Source organism: Monodelphis domestica, chromosome 5 (genome assembly GCF_027887165.1).
Source record: "Monodelphis domestica isolate mMonDom1 chromosome 5, mMonDom1.pri, whole genome shotgun sequence".
In the NCBI taxonomy this organism is placed as follows: domain Eukaryota; kingdom Metazoa; phylum Chordata; class Mammalia; order Didelphimorphia; family Didelphidae; genus Monodelphis; species Monodelphis domestica.
The window spans coordinates 110,984,298-111,007,101 of NC_077231.1; the positions used below are offsets into that span (position 1 = coordinate 110,984,298).

The window sequence follows — 22,804 nt, forward strand, 5'->3', positions numbered from 1 at the left end:
GCCTCTCACCCGGAACTTGTCGCTGCCTCTCCGAGCCAGGCTCTGCCTCTTCGGAAGGGAAGGGGGGGAAGGAGGGGGAGCGGAGGAGGGAAGGGGGCAGAACTCGCTACAGCTGCTACAGCCACTGCCTCCACTCCAGCGAAATCGCGTCGGTGTCCGCGCCGCCGCCGCCGCCGCCGCCGCCGCCGCCGCCGCGACCGCCGCGACCGCCGCCGCCGCCGCCACCGCCGCTGCCTCGTCTTCCCCGCCCCACGGCTGCACGTCGCTGTGACACACATCGCACGAGATCTCTCGGGCCAATACGACAGTGCCATTTACGCAGGCGCACCACCTACAGCCGGAAGTCCCCTTTTTCCCAGGTTCACGACCGCCCCGATGCATCTGGGGATTTGTGGTTCGCCCGAGAACAATCTTAGAAAACAAGGAAGCACGCGTTCCTTCTTTCTCCCTTCTCTGCCTTTCTCCGTTCCACTCAGAGAGCGGGGGCGCGCGCAGCCCCCACTCCCAACGGAAGCGGAAAAACCAGGGATATAAGGGGGCGGGACTGCCTCAGCAGTGTTTTCCTGTCTCCATGGTTACGGGCTCCCGCTTACCCTGGAGCTGCTAGGATGTAGTAGGAACCCGGAGGCGGGGAGAAGTGTGGAGCCACAAGCGGACCCCACAGTTGGCAGCCACCTTCTCTTCTCTTAGGCTCGCGGGTTGAGTCCCAGGAGGTATCTGACCATGAAATCGAAAGGGTCCCTTAACCCTCGTACCAGGCCGAGGCGCATACTTAACCCAGACTATTTACAGTGTGTTTTTCTGTTTGCCTCCCAACCCCCATTGCCTAGCCCTTGCTACTCTTCTGCCTTGGAACCAATACACAGTATTGATTCCAAGACTGAAGGTAAGGGTTTAAAAAAAAAGAAGAAGAAGAAGAAGAAGAAGAAGAAGAAGAAGAAGAAGAAGAAGAAGAAGAAGAAGAAGAAGAAGAAGAAGAAGAAGAAGAAGAAGAAGAAGAAGAAGAAGAAGATAGTGTACAAGTTCCTAGTGGATGACCTCTTCCGACAGTCATAATCTCAACACTGATTCTACTGAAGGCCCTCTGAATGGTCCTCTATCCAATTCCTTCCTATATTGCTGCTGCTTCTCTCTTGCAGTTTTGAGTTTTTCTTATATAGAATCTACTTTAATATCAATTCTCTGCTCTTTTCAGATTAAATTCTTTGTGAGCAACTAGTTGACAACTTTGTCAATTTTAACTTGTTACCTTCCTCATTGCCACTTCTTAGAGATCAGTTTAAGGATACTGTGTCATTCTCAAAGTGACACAATCATAGGTGTGACTGGGCAAATTGAATATATTTCAACATATGGGCCCCACAACAACTATGTTATAGGTGATTGTTTTTCTTAAAGTTTAGACCAATTCACATGTAAAAATACATAATGAGCCACATCCTGGTTTTATAAAACCCCAAATTTAACTTTGTCCCATGGGAACTTGCCTTCCATAAACTTCCAGACTAAATCTTGTCCCAGACTGAACAATAGGCCACCTTGGATAGGAGTAGTAGATGTAATCAAGTTTTAAGTATCTTTTTTTTTTTTTTGGTTTCTTAGTTTCTCTTGTATTTAGGCTTCTCCCAAATATCCTAACCTCAGAGGTTGAACTCTTTCCCAAGTCCCCAAGGTAACCAGTCATTTCTCTTTGGTTATATTCCTTCAAGTATATATAGAACCAAGTTCCTCAGTTCAGTGGAAATTCCCATTTGTAGTATATTTTCTCAAAGATATTGTTCCCAGAGACTGAGTTTGGTTTGGTGTGGTATTAGTGTGTATGTGCATGACTATATGGTGGCCATAACAGCAATATCTCCCTTGTCCTGATTAAAGATTTGTTGTTTTATAACTGCTTTGATGGTTCTATGTTTTTCCAGGTTGTCATGAGTATAATGGAATACTATTGTTAGCTTGGAAAAACACAGAACTATTAAAGTAGTCAGTAGACCAAGTCTTTCATCAGGAGGACAGGTCCAATAGTTGACCACTACACAGAGCCCTTCGCCAAGGACTACACAGAGTCTTGTTAAATTTATGATTGGTCTCAGTATATTTAATTGGTTGCCAGGGTTTTAATTACTAAATCCCAAAAATGAATTACTAAAGTCAGCCTTTACACTCACCACGTGTCAGTTCAATCAACAGATTCTATATCAGCCTCAACTCCAGTAGAACTGCTTCTTACAGGAGGTTCCACTCCAAGTGTGAGTCTCTACTCCAAGTATGCCTCTTCACTCCAAGTGTGTCTGTGTATGTCTCTGTTTCCACTTTTAAAGTCTTTTTTTTCTCTTGTGTAACTTCCCCTAAATATTGACATCTACCAATCACAGCCGACACTCCACTCCAGAACTGCCCACTCTTTCACACATGAGTCACAGACCTCCCACTCAATGTATGAAATGAGTGTCCATACCTTTTTGTAGTTAAAACCCAAAATGGGTAGATCTCCATAGTCAACTTTAAGTACTGTGCTTACATTTTTGAGGATTAAAATCTAAAAATAGACAGGGGATTACAATTTAATCTTCACAATCAAAGAAGAGCGAAGTATCTTCATTGTTAAAATCAGGGGAGAGCCAAATCCAATCTTCACAGTCTATACACTTGGGACTTTGGGAACATATCCTTGGGAGAAGACACTGTGCTAGATGCTTTCTCAGAAGAACAACAGAATTTAGGGAACTTATATGCCTTTGGGAAACTAAAAACAGCAAAGTATGATTGATTGACATTACCATGGCTACAAGGAAGTAAGAGGCCCCAAACTACACTGACAGAATGTAAACAGGCTTGGGAAAGAAACCATATCCAGAAGCTGGGGTATAATTACAATAGATATTAAAAGGATGGTCCTGCACAGGTGTGGGTCTTCTTGGGAAAGATCTCTGATATAATGGAGAAAACTAGTAGGACAAAAGGGTACTTAACATTTGATTTAGCTCTGTTAGCCCCACCTAAGCTGGAATTATCAATTACTTTAAGGTCAATTGTTCAGTCTGAAGTGGGGAATCTGAGATTTCCCTGGAGTCGAACTCTCATGTGATAAGGGCAAACTTGGGGTCCCCAGATTTCAAGTTGATACTGATCATGCCATAAAAAATGAAGGGCAAGATGATTTCAGAAAAACCTGGAAAGACCTATAGGAACTGATTTTTAAGGTGGAATGTATGTATAATTCTCAGAATAACATTTTGACTTGTAACTTCAATATATTATAAGGGTAATAGTTACTAATATCTCCAAGATCAATTTGCCTATGTGAACTTTAGATTACTCCACCCTACTTAGTCTAACAAAAACGGGAATGTGTACACCCATACTTAAGGATTAAGTATTTAGGAGGATGGACTATGACAGACATGTGCTAGCAAATGACAAATCAAAAACAACTGACAGACCCCTGGGCTGTCCTAAGTCAACCTTAAGCTACTATTGGTACATGTGAAACTCAGGAAAGTGATGTAAAAACCATCTATATATTTCTCGTCACTTCCTCTCTCCAGCTCGCTTTGGCGGCAGAGAGGTGGCTGGTGGAGCATGCTGAATGTTTTGGCATCTTGGGTGGTGGCTACTATTGTCCAGGTTTAGCGGTGAGTTTTCCTTGATGCCATACTGGAGGAGGCTGAGTAGCCTAGTTCAGGTGAGGCATCTTTACTGAGCCATCTCGGAGTTTAGGCTGATTCTTTATCCTTTACCTTCCAAACAGTATCCTCTTAGAAAGCCACTAATCTTCAGAGAACTCGTGGCGGAGGACTTTTAACTCCCCCTGGCACAGGCCAGGCAGAAGAAATCCTACACTTTTTTCCCTCTCCCTTCTCCTTAATTCCTTCCCTCTATATTAATTAAACCACCATAAATTTGCAAACTGACTTGGGTATTTTATTTGGGATATTCCCTGGTGACCAAAATTAATTTAGATTAGGTCACAACCCTTAAATTATCCTTACACCTAGGACCCCAGTAGAAAGTTGGTCCTTCTACCCCATCCTTCTCCCTGCAGGACAAAAGCCTCCTAGTCCCCCTTGGTCTGAGAAATACACTGTGTCTTTACCATACAAAATGTTTCTTTTGAGTTTGTACTTTAAGGTGAGTTATAGAGCAGGTTAAAAGAAGGGTTAAAACTAGCGCTATATATATATATATATATATATATATATATATATAATAAAAGGTTTATTTAGCTAAAAGGGAAAAGGGAAGGGGATAGGGGATCAGGGAATAACTTACTTCTAACCCATCACAGATATTAAAACCCTAAACTTTCTAAAATTATCCTAAACTAACTAATTAAAGTAGTAATTAAAGTTAAGGAGAGATTTGTAGGGGCAAAGACAAAAAAGGACCAAAGAAATCTAACAACACAGGAGTCCTTCTTTGATTCAGACAGCCATCCCAGTAAGATGTCACCAGCAACAGCAGAAATCCACTTCTCTGTACCAGCAGCAGGAACAGACAGAATATCAGGACAGCCAGCGGAAAAGGAATCACTGATTTTCTGGGTTCAGAAAATACCAGACAGCTACCCTCTGGGTTATCCTGATAGCTAGAGAAAATGCAGTCTTTCACTCCTCCAAAGTCCACCAACTGCCAACTGCCTCTGTGTTCAGTCCCAGTTCCTGGGAGATCTGAGTGGAATGTTGGTCCTATCATTGCCCTGTGAGATCTCTTTTGCTTCTTGCTTTTTGCAAAGCTAATCCCTTACAACAGGTGTTAATAAGTCTGGGAACTTGCCTTAACTGACCTTGCCTTAGACTGAACCATAAACCCTAAAGTACCCAATGATCAAGTCTTAAGTACCCTTTTGTTTAGAAGTTTCTCCCATTGTATCAGAGGCCTCTCCCAGGTGGTCAGTCCCCATGGATATGTCAACTTAGAAAAATACAGAACCACTAAAGTAGTCAGAAAGACTAAATCTTTAATCAGGACAAGAGTCAACTCTTGATATTCGGCCACCACATAGAGTCAGTGCTTAATACCACACAGAGCCAAGACTCCTGCACTCTGATCACAGTATCTCTGGGAAAACACACTGCCAAAGATGATTTTCCAAAGAATAATAGAACATGGGGTTCTCATCTGCCTTTGGGGGAAACTAAGAACAGAAAACACATACAGACTGGCTACAAAGCAGGCCTGAGACAAAGACTGTAGCCAGAGGCTAGGGTATCAATGATGTGGGACTCTAGGTTTACCTTGCACTCCAAAAGTGTTTCAGGGCAAACTATAAGCAGGAAAATTCCTTTGCTTCCTTGCATTCCTGTAACTACTAACCCTAAAATGTCAAAGAACCAATAAGGTCCCAGACATCCAAGAGAAAGTCCCTTGAGAGAATTATCCTCTTTGGATTCTCCCCTAAGTGAGAAAAACACAGAGATACACCTCAAGGCTATGCTTTAATACCATGGGGTTGTACCTAAGACATCTATTTGTCCCCTAAACTATGAGGGTCACCCATATGTCTTCAGGACATAAGACACTGATCTTACCCTGGTCAGATGACTGACCCCCTCCAATTATGCCTGAGTTCATAACCTCCTCAAGTCACATATCATCTGCTGTAAAGAATATAAAAACCCCAGAATTGATCTCCTCTAGGAGACTTTCCATCAATGCTGTGCTTCTAGTCAAACTCAACATGAATTCCAAATTAATAAATTTTTCTTTTTATTTCTAAGCTAAGGTATGAAGTCTTGTATTCTTGTAAAGGGTATCCTTCCTGAATCCAGGGATTTCACCTCAAACCCCCCACTTTATCATTACTCCCATAAAGAGTAATGGATACAAAAGGATGGTTCCAGCCAGGTACTAGCCTTCTTGGGAATGGATCTCTGATCAAATCAGAGAAACTTCTAAGACTGAAAGGGTGATTGAGGATTTGAGCAATTCTATCACTCCTATTCAGGATACTTAATGGATGCTTGATGGTCCATGGTTCAGTCTAAGACAAGGTCAATTTGGGACTTCCCTTAAGGCAAGTTCCTAAGCGCCAGGGGTTTAAAAAAATACAGTTGACAGCAGGAATGATCCTCTTGTCACATTATAAAACATCAGTCTCTCCCAGATAATCTAGCACTGAACTCCTCCTCTCTTTGTATCCACTGTAAAGTTAATCAATGTAACATTCCTGTCTTTATTTCTGGATTAAAATATCTGTCTCCAATCCTTGACTATTTTCTTAAAAATATTAATTTGAAGGCTAGCTATAAGTCTATTGTATTTTCCTAAAAGTTAAGAATTTTTCTGAAAATCAGGGTCATTTTGTCTCAGGTCAATGACTTGAGTCATGGCCACACATTATCTCTCTCTATAAATCTGGGGAACATTGCTTCAGATTCATGATATGATGTGAGACATTGCTCCACATCTCTCTCTCTCTTTCTTTCAATAAACATATTCCATTTTAAAGATGGATTTCCTTGATCTCTTTGAAAAGTGGCTAAAAAAGTTATATCTGGTTATTTTCAAAATCCCCTTGGACTTAAACTTCACACATGATGAAGAGTAAGGTGGGCAGAACCAAGAAAATATTGTACACAGCAATAGCAATTGTACTATGAATATTTGTAAAAGTAATATTCTACTATACTCATGACAACTTGGAAAAACACAGAACCACCAAAGCAGTTACAAACTGATATGATGTTGATGATCTCTGTGTGTCTTGTGTTCTCTCTCTCTATGCTGTGAATTTTAGATTTACTCCACCCTGCTTAGTCTTTAGAATTCTAACAACGAGGAATGTATACACCACCACTTAAGGATTAAGTGTTGGGGAGGAAGGTCTATGAGTGGCATGTGCTAGGAAGTGACAAATCAGAAACAACTGACTGACCCCCTGGACTGTCCTAAGCCAAGCTTAAGCTACCATTAGTACATGTGAGATGCAAGAAGTGATCTTAAGAACTGCCTATATATTTTGTGTCACTTCCTGTGATTAAGCTCTCGGCAGTGTTGGGAGCTTTCAGTGGCGTTGGGAGCTCTGGGTAGCGTTTTGGCGTGCTTCCGGCTTTTGGCTCTGTAGCATGATTTAGGTGAGGTGTCTTCCCTGAGCAACCTTGGTGAGTAAACCAAGACTGATTCCTCCTTTCCTTGACCTCCTGAAAGGCATTATCCTCCAAGGAAACCCCTCATCTTGAGGAGGCCTTGTGGCTGGAAGCCAAGCTAGATTTAATCTTCTGAGAAGGCCCCTAGGCTGAGGCCTCTGAACTCTCTTTGACTTACTCCAGGCCAGAGAAAATCTCCTACCCTTACCCTCTTCTCCATCTTCTTAATTTTTTCCTTCTATTGTAATTAAACTACCATAAAAATCCCAAACTGACAAGTATTTTATTGGGACTACTAATATAATATATTCAGTCAAAAACCCTAATTTTACCCTTTACAATGCCATTCCTCCCTTAATCTTTAAACCTTACACCCATATTCTCCCAGCTTTTGACTCCCCTTCTAGGTAATTAGACCCATACAAGAACTCAATGAAGGGGCCTGGACCCTTCATCTAGGAGCAACACAGCACCACTGTACCTCTTTGATGTTTAAAAAGTGCTGAAAGTATAAGCCACAATAAAGAAGGGGCCAAAATAGACTATGTTTCATTCATTTCCCTGTTCTTAATGACTTTGCCACCATGCTTGATGATGTCTCACCCCAGAAGTTCTGTTAGGACTAGGCCTTCAGACCTTGTGATATTCCTCAGTCATCTTGGCCCTCTCCTCTCAGTGGCAAGTTTTTTTCAGGGCCTACATTTTGGGGACCAGATCCAGGCTGGCAAGGCTTCATTCCTTCCGAACCTGAGCAGGTATCTCTTGTCTCCTCCCTCTCCCTTCCAACTTTCCTTTATGTGTTATCTTTCCCCTTTATAATGTAAGTTCATTTGGAGCAGGAACAATATTTTTGCTTGTCTTTGTATACACAGCATTTAACACAGTGCCTGGAGCATAATGAGCACTTAATAAAAATTTAGCATTCAATTCAGAAAGGTTAATCCATATCAGTTAATTCAGAATACAGATTCAATTTTAAAAGGAAAACTGGGGGGGGGGGATGAAAATAAGTTGGGAACAGAGAATTTTCAAAAACAAACTAGGATTATACTTTTACTGAAAAAAATAAAAATGCCTGTTATATTTATTTTGTAGGAAAAATCAAGAAAATATCTGATGCACACCAATAAGTACCTAGTTCTTAAAAAAAATTTTTTTAAAAGGGATATTGGAGAGGCAGAGCCAAGATGTTAGAGCAGAAACAGGGAAATCTAGAAACCACCACAATAAATCTTCTCGAACCAATCTTAAAATAATGCCACAAAATGAATACTGGAGTGAAAAAACCAACAAGGAGACAGAGTGAAGCAACTTTCATGCAGAAAACATCTTGAAAGGTAGACAGAGAACATCTCATTCACTGGGGTGAGAATGGACCAAAGCCAGCTGGAGGTTACAATAAGAAATAAGGTACAAGTCAATAGCAAACTACCCTCCAGCCCCACACCCATCTACTGTTCCAAGTCCTGAACCTGAGCCCAAACCAACATCCAGACCCTGAGACTCTATTTAAGCCAATAGCAGTGCAATCCAATGTATGCCTGAAAGTTCAAAGCAAACCTGCAATAAGGTCGGAGGCAGTTTGTGCTATGTGCCTGGATCTAAGCCCAGAGCTAGACCAGCAGCCCCTGCCCAAGCTTGTAGTGAGGACTTTAATACCAGTTTCAGGTGGTTTGTGGGGAACTCAAGATCAGTGTAAACCCAGGTAGGCCCCCAAATCTCCAGGGAAGACAGTCCCCAGGTGCTAGCCTGTGGGAGCCCAGACCTAGCTAGCCCTTGCAAAAGGGTTCAAGACAAAGCCCCAGGGTAAAGGAGTACACAGATCTAATCAGCCTTAGCATGAGACCAAAAGCTGCCACTCAAGTCCAGGCTAGACATTGAACCATTGGAAATCTCAGGGAGTGATTGAATCAGCAATGGAAGGTGTCTTTCAGAACTCTAAGTCCACAGGCCATCATACCACCTCAGAAGAACTGAAATATGTAGGGGGGGGAAAGCTAAGCATAGCATCAAGAAAGAACTGAAGCTTAAGAGCACACTCTATTCTCCCAGAGAATAGAGTCTGTATTTAAAATAAAGGGAGAAGTCAAGACAAAGGCTGGAGAAATGAACAAACATAAAAAGAAACATCCCTAAGGATAGAAAAAATTTTATGGAGACAAAAAGCAAGGCACAGACACAGAAGGGGATAATGAAAGCAAAGCAAACACATGCAAAGCTTCAAAGAAAAATATGAACTGGTCTCAGATTCTAGAAGAGCTCAGAATTTCAAAAATCAATTAAGAGAGGCAGGCAGAGGGAAAATGGGGAAGAGAAATGAAAAAAGTACAAGAAGAAATGAGCCAAATGGAAAATGAGACTTAAAAGTTCACAGAAGAAAATCATTTATTAACAATTAGAATTCGGCAACTAGAAGCTAATGCCTTCATGAGACATTAAGATGCAATTTTTAAAAAATCAAAAGAATGAAAAAAACAGAAGAAAACAAGAAATATCACATTGAAAAAATATACTGATCTGGAAAATAGATCCAGGAGAAAGAATTTTACCATGATACTGGGGCAATGAGATATATTCTAAAAACACCTCCTGAAGACAGCAAAATTATAAGTTACATACAAATCATGAAGACAACAGGGAAAAAACAAAGGGTACCCAAATTAATATCAAAGATGGTAACTGTAGGACCTCAAACAACAGAACACACATTTTTGTTAATCCCAGAATGCCTATCTAACCTTCTCAGGAGACACTTTTTATGTAAAATTAGGGCAACCCATGTGATCAATTGAGGAAAATTTTCCTACATCTTCCCAAAGACTCTTTAAAACATTATCCATTGCTTTTCATGGGGCAAGTGGATGATGCACAAGATCAGAATGAAGGTACAATATTTGAAATACCAAGTGATGTACCAGAAGGGGTTTGGGCTAGGTATTCTACAGATGTAAGGATTCTAAAATCTGCACCAATAAGAGTAGAAGTCAAAGAAGGAATACCACCAAAGATACCACAATATAAGCTAAGCAAAGAAGCAATAGAAGGAATTGCCCCAATTATCCAGAGTCTATTAGAACAGAAAATTCTCATGTCAATAATTTCAGAGTACAACACACTAATTATGCCCATAAAGAAAACAAAATATGATTCTGAAAGCATAATACAATGGAGATTTGTCCAGGATTTGAGGGCAGTAAATAATTTCTTGAAAAAGTCCCATGCAGTTATTCCAAACCTGTCAAGCACAATTGCAGACATCCCAAGCACATCCAGATTCTACACTGTCGTGGGCCTGTGTAATGCTTATTTTAGCACTCCAATTACAAAGAAAAGCCCAAAAAATCAATACTTTCACATGGAACAAAACTCAGTTAAATTGGAGAAGACTGCACCAGGGGTTTTGCAATAGTTCAACAGCATTTTGCTAAATCCTACAACAAGATCTAGAGACCAAAAAATTCAAAGAAAGCAAAATCGTGCACTATGTGGATGACATTCTTCTTGCATCACCAAGTACTAAAGTTTGTTATCAGGACAGTAAAAATCTCCTCATAGAGCTATAGAAGAAAGGCCATAAAGTATCTAAATCAAAGCTACAATGGGTCATGCCTAAAGTTTAATACCTAAGATTTATCTTGGAAAAGGGGACAAGAAAGATTTCTAAGAAGAGGGTAGATAACATCCAAAAGTTTAGCATGCAAAAGACTAAGAAACAACTGAGAGCCTTTTTAGGAGTGATAGGTTTCTGTAGGCAATGGATCACAGGCTATATATCCAAATAACAAAATGCCTGATGGGATTAACCAAAAATACAGTCACAGAACCTTTGGAACTAACAAAAGAGCATCTCCAAGCCTTAGCACAGCTCAATGAAACAATAATAACAAATATAGCCCTAAGTATTCCAGACTACAACAAAGAATTCTATCTCTTTGTACATGAAGCAAGAGGCATAGCTTCTGGAATGTTAGTCCAAACTTTAGGACCCAATTTTAGGCCAATGGCATATTACAGCACAGAGTTAGAAACTGGAAAAATACATGATTCCCTGTCTGAGAGAAGTTGCAGTCACAGCAACCATGATTCAAAAATCATCCAATTTGGTATTAGGTTCAAAACTTAATGTCTACTCTTCACACCAAATACAGTCAATATTGAAGAAATGTCTTCTACAAGCATTCACACAGCAGAGACTTTCTCAATATGAGATATAAAATGTAATGTAATATGTAAATGAAATATGAAATTTGTATGCAGTTCAGTCAGGGAGTGTATAAGACCTAAGGGTGAGGAAGTCGTCTCTTAGTGTATACTCCATTTGAATATATACAAATTGACTTTATAAATGTGCCAAGAGACAAAGGGTTTAGGTACTACCTAGTAATCATAGATAAACTAACTAGATGGCCAGAAGTTTTTCCCACCAAAAAGAATAACACAACACTTGTGGTTAAAATCCTGTTATGAGAGCTCATTCCTAGATTTGAGATTCCCAGCAAATTGGACTCAGACCATGGGACTCATTTCACTCAATCAATACTAAGTGAAATTTATAAAAATCTAGGAATAGAAGCAAATTACTACACACAGTATCATCCCCAACATTCAGGGCAAGTGGAAAGATTAAATAAAGATATTAAAACACTAATTGGGAAATTCTGTGCAGAAACAAACCTAAAATAAATAGATATTCTACCAATAGTTCTATTCGATCTTAGAACAAGACCAAGTGGAGATCTGCACAATCTCTATTTGATATGCTATGTGGACACGCAATTTGGCAGGGAAGGTCATGCAAACCAGCTTACACAGCCATGATAGAAGTAGACTGTCAGATAACCAAATACATTGAAGATTCACAAACTAGAATAACAGAATTGCACAAAATGGACTTAATTCCACAAACAGTACCCCTGAATTACAATCTATATAACATCAAACCAAGAGATAAAGTGTACATTAAAAACTTCAATAGAAAAACAGCTACAGTCACAGCTACAGACACAAAATGGATTGGATCATTTGAAGTTTTGCTCACTACACTGAGTGCCATAAAAGTTGCAGGAAAAGTTATGGTTCCACTGTTCTCACATAAAACCTGAAAAATCAAACACCAGTATAACAGAGATAGATGAAGAAGATAGGTAGACAAAAGATAGTGCTGAGAAATAAAAACAAAAACTGTTTAAAATAAAAAAATACACCACAAGGGGGAAGCTAGGTGGCTCAGTGGATTGAAAGTCAGGCCTAGGGCCAGGAGGTCCTAGGTTCAAATCTGGTCTCAGACACTTCCGAGCTGTGTGACCCTGGGAAAGTCACTTGACCCCCATTGCCTAGCTCTTACCACTCTTCTGCCTTGGTATTGGTTCCAAGACAGAAGGTAAGGATTTTTAAATAAATAAAATATACCACAATGAAAGAGTAGTGCCACAAAATGTTCCAGACAAGGAGGAGATCCCATCAGTCAACACAGACAACAGTCAAGCATGTAACATTGACAGAATGAAGGAAGAGAAAGTATCCCAGAGGAAAAGCAGCAAGAAAAGCTGCCAGAAAGAAGAAACAAAGAATGCCAGCTGAAATGGACAGCTAAGACTTTGAACTTTGTAAATTTGTATATACAAGAAGAGGACAGATGGAAAACAGGAGTAGTATGTAAGACTGGTGAGGTGTTAGCATGAAAACACACAATTAACTTCACATATTAGGGAAAACATGTAACACTACATAGCTTGGAAGAAAGAAGGGATCCATCAGGGAACTTGAGAAGTGGAAATCTGAAGAACAGTAAGTATATCCATGCAACACAACACAGAAGACACAAGACAAAAAATCACAGACTGATGTATATTTGGAGACCTCGTGTAAATAAACAAGAATCTGAACTTGCAACTATGCAAAATGTATATCTGTGTTATATTAGGTAGTTCCATAAGGTCTTAATCAAATAGATAGATCAAAATATATTTCTAACTAACATCAGGATTAGGGAACAATGTATAATATTGTATCATATGTGCATAACCACTGTTAAAAATGTAAATACTTGTAAAATAGGTTGGCAACATAGTTATAGGGACTTGTAAAAATTAAAATTTAATCTTAATAGTAAAAATATTATATTTTAATAGGTTTATTAAATGATCATTAGAAATCAAGGAATAGAGTGGATACAAAGTAAAAACCACATGCCCATGGCTGATTAGCCATTACAAAATCCCCACCTTACCACCATGACCTCTGGCTGCAAGCCAAAGAAGACTTGGGAGGAGTTGCCGCCAGTTAAGTACCAATAACGTGATCTCACCAACATGGAGATGCAGGAGAGATTGTAGGGAATTTTGGGAAATACTAAGGACTTCTGGGGAATTAAGTGAAAGGTTCAAAATCTCCATTTATACAGTCTGTAGATATGTAACATAGTATGTACAAGCCCTGTATATAGGGTTAGGGTATAGAATAATGTAAGAACTTGGAGAATAGCTTATAATAAGTAGGGAATGGATTAAAGTTAAGTTAAGCTTAGATTAGAATGTGATCTTTACATAGGAATAGAAGTAAGCTGCATTTGCAGATGAGTTAGTTAAAGTTTTGATTATTTATTGTAAAGCTGATGCTGAAATTGTCTTCATAGAAATAAATAGAATAGTTTGAAAATAAGCATAGATAGGTAGAGAGAAAAACTGTTAGTTTAAAATTAGCAAGAATAAGTAGTATTATTGTTAGGGTTGACATTTCTTTATAATTGTTGTGTTAAAACATTTGTTTTACTGGCTTTATTGTATACCCCAAAACTACCCTTACCCAAAACTTTCCTGCAAATAATCCCTTAGAATAAGTAAGGATAGCATAGAATAGCAATAGAATAATTGAGGGAAGCTTATTATTTTGGGGGGAGTAGTTAGAAATTAGAATAAGTAGTCATTGGTAAGTATAATAGGTATATGTAAGTGACCTCGGGAAGATCACAACATAAAAAGGGGACGAATGTGGAAAGGAAAACTGAGACTATGGAACCATTTTAGAATGTTGGCAGGAAGGAGAATGGCAGTTGGAGGAGCAGAAAAGGCTTGAGGGATTGAGAGCTTTGAGAGGGGTCTTTTGCCATGTGAACTCATGAGAGACAAGAGCTAAGGACCAGAGCTTGGGATCCCAAACCTGTGGTGCCAGAGCCTTGCCTCCATTGCCCCTTTACCCTGAATACAGAAGATTCCTTACATCTTTGAATCAGTGATTAAAGAAGCAAAGAGAACAACAACTGCTGCTGAAGCATGCTGATCCCTTGAACCTTACGTGGGTCACCCCAAAGACCTATTCCATCACACTGCCTTCCCAAGAAAGACATTAGAGACCTATTTAGAGTAGGATAGTGAAGTGATTTGAGAGGAAGGAGGAAGAGTCACTAGTGTTTCCCAAGTAGGAAAAGGAAAATCACTTAACTCCTTCAGGTTTTTCCCTCCTTTCCTTCTACCTCAGTCAGTGAGGAGAGAGAAAAAAAGATGTCACCTGCTCCCACCACTCTGAGAGAGAGTGCCCATTGCCACAGACAACCTGCAACCCCTGCCCCACACACTGTCAACATTTGAAACTGACACTGTCTTAGATCTGCTTCAAACTTCAATTCTTTCTCAAGTCAGCTTCTCTACTTCTTATTTCTAAACTAATATAGCAAGAGTTAATTTTTAATATCATCCTTATAATAGTCAGTAATTGCCAACTAAACCTAACAGAAAAATATTTTTAAAAACTTTTTTTTGTTCAAAATAATATTCAAATCTGGGAATCTACCTACCAAGACACACTCAGGAATATATAAGGGCAGCTATATGGCCCAGTGGATAGAATACCAGTCCTGAAGTATGGAAGACTCATCTTCCTGAGTTCAAATCTGGTTATTTCATTTTACAGTGACTTCCCCAAAGTCCCTTTGCCATATACTATTATTTCCCTGTCCTATAGTCCTATAGTCCTATAGAAAGAGTCCATTTAAAAAACAAAAAACCCTTCCACCAGAGAACTCTTCTTAATTCCAGTGCTTTGACTTTTAAAATTCTCTTTATATTATTATAGCTTGTTTTGTATATATCTCTTTGCCTACCTCATCTACCTTATTAGATTATAAATTCCCCAAGGGCAGGGATTGTCTTTTGCCTCTTTTTGTATCCACAGCACTTAGCACAGTGCTTGGCAGAGTAGGTAGTTAGTTGGTAGATGCTTACTGAATTGAATTAAAATTATTAATTAATTTGATTTAATTTAATACCATTAGATACTACTTACAGGCAGGCTTGAAGAAAAAAGAGAGAAAAGGAGATGGAATAATAGAAAAGGAGGGTGAAAGGAAAGAAAGTAAAAATGGGGAGTAAGGGAAAATGAGACAGAACAAGAAGATTTAAAATATAGTATGAATAGAGAACAATAGAAGCTAAGAATAACAGCAGAAGCTACCTATTCTTTGCCTTTTAAATGGTCAGAATTATCTTCTTACCCCATATTCCACAATAAATTTCAAACAAATAAATAATCTAAATATTAAAAATCACTTAAAATTATAAATTTTACATACTTCTAGGGAGGGGATGAATTTGTAAACAGTCATAGCATCTAGAATATCACAACAGAAAAAGTAGGCAACTTTATAGCATAAAATTTAAAAGTTTTTTTACAAATAAATTAGATACAGACAAAATAAAAAAGAAAAACTATGGAATGGTGGGAGTTCTTTGCATTAAATATCTGATTAAAATATGTACTGAAATTGATAGGGAATTAACAAATTGGTATGTTGATCAGCCATGGGTACATGGTCTTTATTTTGTATCCTCTTTATTCCTTTATTTCTAATGATCATTAATAAATGTCCTAAAATATAATGTTTTCATTATTGCGATTTAATTTTAACTTTTACATGATGGCAACCACTAATTGGAGAAGAACTTCTCAAATTTTTTAAGATAGCCTAGATAAAAAAAAATTTTAAGCCACATTTCTCCTGCCAAGGCTTTTCACCACCCACACACCCTTGAGAACTTCACACTCTTTACTTTCTATTTCCCTACTTTTTGTCCAGTCGCCTCTCTACTGGCCCAGCTGCTTTAGTTTGAGGGACTTAGCCATGGACTTGCCAGGGAAGAGATAAGCTGCTTCTCTCAGCCATCTGCTTGACCCCATGTTCCTTAGTTTCTCACTGCTTCCTCTGTCATTGCTGATACTGCTTGCTCCTGCCCCAGCCCTATCCCCAACCCCAGTCCTAAATGCTGTTGATTCTGCTGAGCTGCTGGTAGCTGCCTCTGTATCTTTGGAACTCGCAAATTTGCAGCCGCTCTCTGGGCTAGATGGTAAAAACTGGGGTGTATTTTTCTTAGGCAATAATTAGCCTCCTAACTCCCTCTCCACATGGCTGGGAAAACAAACTGCTCCCTAGCATTTTACCTCAGGAGGGAAGGGAAAGAGAAGAAGGAAGTTACTCTTCCAAACAGGAAGTAAATTACAAGCATGGCACACTCTTTGAAAGAGCAGTGCATTACCTATTTAAAACAGTTTCCAGCTTTAGGATGTTTTTTCATGAGTGCACTGATCCTTTCCCTTATTTTGCCTGAGATTCAGGGGAGAAATTCATCTCCCTACAACCCTTTGCCATTTGGGCCTGCCCAGTCTGTAAGATTCATCCAAGTTGGGATTCCTTCACACTATGCTCAGTATGGAGTCCTTCCTCACTATGGGAAATCCCAGAGCCCCTACAAAAGGAATCTGAATGGATAGAGAAAGGAACTTTAAAGAGACTGGAGGTGAAGTCTTTTCAGACTCCATTGTTTATGAAAGTCTCTGTATTTTATTGTATTTTGCTGATTGTTTTGTTTAAGGATTAATTTTGTTCTATTAAATTCATATATTAATGTATTCAATATTAATCTATTACACTGAATCAGTTTAATCTACTGTGTTTTAACTATTAGATATATTCTGTTATCTTCCCCCTATGACTACTGAACAAAATATTGTAAAATATTGTAAAAGCCCATAAACAGCTTATTTTTTCCATTTTGCATTTCTTAAGTGTCACATAGATGATGGATAGACTCAACCTGGCTAACAACCTTTTGTGAGATTTAAAATGCTTGAGGTCTTAAACTGTAGTGAGTTAAATTGGTGGAAGATATAAATTGTGATAGATATAAGAGAGGGTGAGTAAATTTTGACAGCAGAAATATGTTTCACTACAATGTCTTGGGTTTTAAATCAAATATAAGGTGGTTGCCAGGGAAATATTCCCAATTATTCAAATACCCAAGTCAATTGGCTTTTATAGATATTTTAATTAACAATACAATGAGTAATCAAAGAAAGAGAGAGAGAGTAAGAAAGGAATAAGTATGAAGGGCCTCAAGCCAATATGGCCTAGACCTAAGTCTTAAGAGAGAAATCAGTCAGTTTTTTTAACACTCACCACAAGGTCTGACTAAACAAGGATTCTAGTAACACCAGGCCAGCTCCATCTCAGCTGACTTTACCAGAGAGAGCTCCAGCGAGACCTCCTTAGAGATTGTCCTCCAAGAGCTTCCCTTCTCCAGAGCCTCTCTCAAGAGATTCTTCCCAAGCGATCCTCATCAGAGATCCTCCAAAAGGAATTCTCCAAAAGGATATATCTTCAAGAGATTCTGCTTTTTCTTATATAGGGGTTTTTTCTCCCATGTCACCTCCCCTAAGTCCCTACATCTACCAATCACTGTAGACACTTTCCAAAGGACTGCCCATCTGAATTCCTGCTAAGTCGACAAATCTCCTCAGTAAGTCTGAACCAGTGAAAACACAGCTGAGTCAACTAATCTCATTAAGACAAAACTTGCCCGACCCTTTTAGGTACCTAGCATCTCATTGTATCAATTCTAAAAACAGGCCTGGCTCAAAGAACTCCTTGCCCCACCATAAGCATGGATCCAAGTACTTTCTTTGTTTAGCAAGGAGTTTTCTGCCCTAAAGCATTCTTAAGTACTGGTGGAATAAAGGTCCTCCCATTTCTGATCCTGGCGAGTTCTCACATCAAAATGGGGAATGTTTCTCAGTAGGGAATTTGAAATTAAGAATTCCCCGATGGGAAAATTTTTAACATTCACAAGTCTGAGAGATTTCAAGATTTACACTTTGAAGAATTTAATGAGCTAAGAATTTAAATTGTAATTTTAAGGGATCTTCAGAAATAATTTTAGATAATTGATGACATTTTTAATTTATATTATAAAAAATGTTGTATTAAAGGTAGAGAATCAAAGAGATGTTCCTACCAAGATATTTCTATGAAGCAGAAAGCCAAAAAAAGAGCTCCTGTGAAAATCTTTAGTTTAATTTACTTCCACCAGAACAATCTAGATTTCTTGATGATGTACTAGACACAAATAAGTTTTGCTTTGTTTAAAAATATGTTTGCCAAGGTTGAAAGATTTGCTACATCTGTAAAAATTGTGACAAATATCCATCAGTTCATAGTTTGTTTTTTTTAATGTCATATAGCAGCTTATATGAAATATGATAGTGGGTTTGTTTGCTATTGTAATTAACTGGGCTATTGTGAATTTTGGGGACTTTGGTACTTCTTTGAATGTGCATTACATAACTGTTACTTTGTAAACAGTGGATAGTGGCCAAGTTTGAAAAGGAAATGGATCTCACTTTTGGGTGGAAAACCTTTGTATTCTACCCTTCCTTAGCTGACATTGTGTGTCAATGATTGTAAGCTACATATTTTTTATTTTTAAAACTTTTTTTATTATTGTTTTTGCTGGCATGTGCAATATACTGGAGTTTTATATTTTTTCTCTCCTTTTGGCATTTGAAGTGCATGTCAACAGTATTGAGAAGACTTTTCTTTAATTTTTTTTTGATTTTGCAGTAATATAAGTTTAAAATACATTTGTTCTAATATTAATGCATACCCAAAAACCTTTAGACTATAAAAATGATGCCATTGATTGTTTAAAAAAATTATGGGATGGGGGAAGCTGGGTAGCTCAGTGGATTGAGAACCAGGCCTAGAGACGGGAGGTCCTAGGTTCAAATCCGGCCTCAGCCATTTCCTAGCTGTGTGATCCTGGGCAAGTCACTTGACCCCCATTGCCTAGCCCTTACCACTCTTCTGCCTTGGAGCCAATACATAGTATTGACTCCAAGACAGAAGGTAAGGGTTTTAAATAAAAAAAAAATTATGGGACTTTGCTTAATGATTTTGTCTGATTCCAGGAGAAGAGAATACAAAAAAGAGTCATTGCACAGTGCCAAAGAAGCACAAAGCTAAACTGCATAGTGTCAATTGAGAATAAGTCAGAGACCAACCAATCCCAACAGGATTGATGAAATTTTGAGCCAAGACAAGAGGACTTGAACTTGTTTGAGCTGTTTTGAAATATGCCAAAGGCATATGTCAAGTATCCCAAATTTGGCTTCTACCTGGCTCCTATAATCTGGTCCCTTTTTTATCTTTCATAGTGTGACAAACTTTCTATAGTCCTGGCTACTGATTGGATAAATGCATAATTGTTTAAATCACTTTAATTGGGCCCTAATTCAAGGACCTGTTATAGATTTATTTTTCCTTTACTTAAAATTTTTACACATAAGACTTTGTTACATTATATTTAATCCAGAAGTTATTTTTCTCTTTATTTGGATTTTTTAATTATTTTTTTATTTCTCTTGTCAGTTGATTCATATACCTCATAACTCAGCCATGCATCCCTAAGTGATCCCTTGTTTTTCAACACCCTCTTCAGGGAGGTTGTATAATTATTCTAAAATGCAAAGTTTAATTTCTTTTGAGAGTAATTTTAGGTTAAGAAACATGCTACCTCTCCGAATCCAGAAAGTGAACTGTTTGGAGAAGGCACCATGAAGATGCCTCCACAGACCACACACTGCACCAGAAGATCCAGAGTGAACTTTGGGATGTGGTGATTTGAACTGTGTGGGGTTGAATGAATTTGTTTTGTATGTATACTCTTATGCCAAAGGGGAATGCCCCCTAACTGGCCTTTTGTCAATGTGCCTAGCAATCATTGGTTTTGTTCTCTTTTCCTCTTATCCTCAAATTATTGTAATTTCAAAGTTGGTTATGTTTACAAGATCTACTAGAGAGGCTAATCTTCCACGAATCTCGGGGAGGAATGTATAATTGAAAATCAGTTACCCTAAAAAAGAACTACATTTCTGGGGAACCCACTGACTTCCTGTCATTACATTCTTCTTGTAGACAGGGGATATTAGGTGGAGACAAAGAGCTTGATGGTGGTAAGGTGGACATTTGAACTGGCTGATTAGCCATGGGCACGTGGTGTTTATTTTTATATCCTTTTTATTCCTTTATTTCAAATGATCATTAATAAATCTCCTAAAATATAATATTTCATTTATTGAGATCTAATTTTAATTTTACAGAATGAAAAAATGGAAGAAAATTTGAAATATATCATTGGAAAAATAACTGACCTGGAAAATAGATCCAGGAGAGAAAATTTAAGAATTATTAACCTATATGAAAGCTATGATTAAAAAAATAGCCTAGACATCATCTGACAGTTTCAAATGACCTTTGAGATTTTAACAAATAGATATATGTATTGAGAAAATATTTTTTAAACCATATGGATTATAGTTATGGCAATTTTTTAAATGGTCATAGTCTGCTGCCACAATGTGAGAGGGGAGAAAAGTCAAGAGCAGTGATATGGTATTTCACTCCACTTTTTTCTCCATTAGGGAACACTTGAGGAAGGGAATAAACAAATTGGATAGCTTGTCAGAGAGTCTCCACCCTAAGTAAACACAGGGGTAAGTCACTGCAATGTAGTCCTATTCTTTCATCTTGAATGATCATTCGCCAGTTCTGATGCTTTATCTCTGGGGAGCAGCAATGCCTTAAATCAATCAGTCAGTTTATGAAGGTATGGTGAAACTCTGGATGGGACATTCCACAAGCTCCAAATCCTTGCCATTCTCTTCTTTTCATTTAGGTCATAGTATCTTTCTCTCACTCCTTGCTTCTCTGTCTTCCATTCACATGCTTATCTATTTTGTCTCTACATTAGCCTCCATAGTTTTCCCTTAGAAAAATCCAAAAATGTTTGAAGGTTAGGAAGTACTAGAAAGGGGGCTCATCTGCTTACAAACAGCTCTGTCCCATTGCTCTGAATCCAAGTCTATTTTTGAGGATTTCCAAAATGGTCAGTTGTCAATTGGAATAAAATATTTGGTAGTCCTTTGCAAAATCAGTTGCAGTGTGTTAGCCTGGGCATCTGCAAGAACACAGGCAAATAAACACAACAGTAAATATTGAAAACTAACAATATCATATCAATAGGTCTAAAAATGAATACATTTAAGCATTAGCCTATGCCCACATAAATAACACAATATATAGCCAATGAAAAAATGCAAATATAGTATCATATAACATTAGTAATTCAAATAAATACAACATAACATAATAAGAAAGCAGTATTATACAGGATATTCAACAATTAACATGTGTATCAATGAACATGTGGTGACAAGTAAGGCATAAATAAATATTTTTTATTGTTATAACCTGGTTATAGTTTCAGTCTCAACATTATAAATTAGTATAGTCACGAGACAAATAGACTTCATTCTCCTTTGACCTATTCACTTATCTGCTGGGACAGGTAGAATCTAAAATAACTGAAGAAATAAAGGTTCAAGCTTCTGAATCTACTGGTTTATTAAGCAATGTATGCCAATTGCATAACAAATCAGGACCAGGCTTCCTCAGACTGGCATTGGACCCCATAAAACAAAAGGTGAATTTTAACGCATTAAAAAAAAAACCATCAGCAGGATATAAACCAGAATACAAAATCAGATAATCTGAGTTCTACTTGGAGGAAAGAGTAGAGATCTTCCAAGTTGGGAGGAGGAGAGAAAACAGACACAATTCCCTAAAATCAGAAAAAACGAAGTGTCTCATTCCTCCCAACCCCCAAGTTTCTGTATTCAATCAAAGGAACAAGGACATAGCAACTGTTCAGAGCCAATTTTCAGATAAGATAAATGGGTTGCTTGAGATGTATAACTGTAAGAAAATTCCTTGCATCAATTTCAAATCTAACTGTGTCTCTGGTTAGCATAATCTAGGTCCTTCATCTCTAAACAGCAGATAGAGGGGGTCCAGTTTCTCACTCATGTAGGACTAGGTTTCCAACAATGTAATAAAGTTTTCTTACAATTCCTGTAATTAAATAAAGTTCTCTCACTAGGCAGAAGTTGGACTAAACCCATAATAGAAAGGGAACTAAGCTAGATCTAGAATTGTCACAAGATGGAATCAGTTTGGTTTACTCAGTTTCCACAATTCTCTTAATCCTTCTATCCCTGAGCTAATTGATAGTATGGGCTGATCACAGTCCCCATTCAGAACTATAGGCTAAAGTCCTGCCCCTGAACTCATGCTAACCATGGGTGTCACTATGCTCTGTGTGGTGTATCTGGACATTAGGAGTCTCAGTGGCTTAAGACGTAGGGAGGAACGGTGTTGCTTCCTTCTGGGTTTGAACCTCTCCGCTATCTGAACTAGTTATTAAGTTATATTACACAGTTTCTGCACTTGAAATGTCTATTTCTGAACCATTTTCTGGTTCAGTCTTTGCACAATTGATAGGTGGTTTCTTTTGCTCAGTGTCTGCTGAGGAAGGAGCCTAATTAAATCTCCTCTT

The 22,804-nt window shown here is 38.3% G+C and overlaps 1 protein-coding gene across 3 annotated transcripts in view; it reads right to left on the reverse strand.

The window, feature by feature from the left end:
- Positions 1-22,804, reverse strand: part of ADIPOR2 (adiponectin receptor 2) — a 121,991-nt gene that overhangs the window by 94,429 nt on the left and 4,758 nt on the right. Inside the window, exon 2 of one of the 3 annotated variants that reach the window (XM_056799092.1) lies at positions 21,239-21,367. The exons of 1 other annotated variant lie outside the window; for it this stretch is intronic. The gene's annotated coding sequence lies outside the window, so the exon portion shown is untranslated. Of the gene's footprint in view, positions 1-9; positions 242-21,238; positions 21,368-22,804 lie in introns of those variants that run through there. One more of the 3 variants, XM_007503816.2, reaches the window with a different exon arrangement.